We start from the raw sequence: 1,223 nt of genomic DNA, 5'->3' as shown, positions 1-1,223 counted from the left end.
TATATATATATATATATATATATATATATATATATATATATATATATACATATGTATGTACATGGAATGATGCATGATTGACGCACGTTGCCGTCATCACGAGATCAGACGCGTATAATTATAAATGTCTCGCACGATATCGAGTGATAAGCGCTGTTCGCTCAAGTCATGGCTCTCTATATCATGGCCAACCGAACAACGGAAGTAAATTCGACCATTACAGAAAAGTACAGGGCAGCGTCGACGCATTCGGATGCGTATACTTGCACATGCGGCATCGTATGTTCTTGTATGCTCCATCATGGACAGGTGAACACCGTGACCACCGTGAACCAGTGCCCGTAATGATCATTACTGTTTTGTGATTGCTTCTTGAGATTTTTCCACTTTTAATGTCCATGAGAAACAGCTGTTTGGCTATTATTGCTGATTATTACGCGCTTTGCTCCCTGATTATTCCGTGATTACTTCTCAACGTGATATTGTAACGCAGCATGCGAAATTGACATGCTTATTATCCATCGATACAAGGAATATTTTTTATAATAAGGAATATTCACAAGGTATAAGAGTTGAAAAGCGAGTCTACTCGCCGAGAAATCTGCTCCACAAATCTTTTGTAACGCTTAGATATTAATATGTAAACCGCGATGCTATCCTCCAGAGCGTAAATCGTTCCTCCTGCTCTCGTTTCGACGCAGCCGTTGGATCTCTGAGGAAATGCCGACTTCCTCCTCGTTTAAACAAGGGAACGTCAATATCCGTGGGGGATTTCGAGTTTCGAGTCCCTCCCGCTCTCCATCGGACTCTCACTTCCGGTCCTGGTCAAGCAGACCGGAACAAGCGGGGTCCTCGGGTACACCGTGACGTCGGAGCATCGTCAAAAATTAGGGAGAAACCGATCTGCAGGGGTTCCACGCCAGGATGTAGCTAATGCCACAACTTTAACTTATACCGAAGACAATTACTGGCTCGATCATTTTTCACGGTTTTATGATCAATCTAATGGACGGCGTGTTCACGATTTTTAGAAATTCTGGACGGTTAGATTGTATGTATTATCGTTGCAATCGAGCCGTTGATTTCATTATTTTAATTTAATCCTTTTCAATACGCAAAAAAACTGATAGAAGTATTATAAAAAAATAAAACTCATATGTTATATTATTTTTTGAAGTTAATATTAATTTAATAACAGTGTTTATAAGATTTATAGATTTATT

The sequence above is a fragment of the Atta cephalotes genome, assembly GCF_000143395.1.
Source record: "Atta cephalotes unplaced genomic scaffold scaffold00015, whole genome shotgun sequence".
Lineage (NCBI taxonomy): Eukaryota > Metazoa > Arthropoda > Insecta > Hymenoptera > Formicidae > Atta > Atta cephalotes.
Note: the sequence above shows the minus strand (reverse complement) of the source record.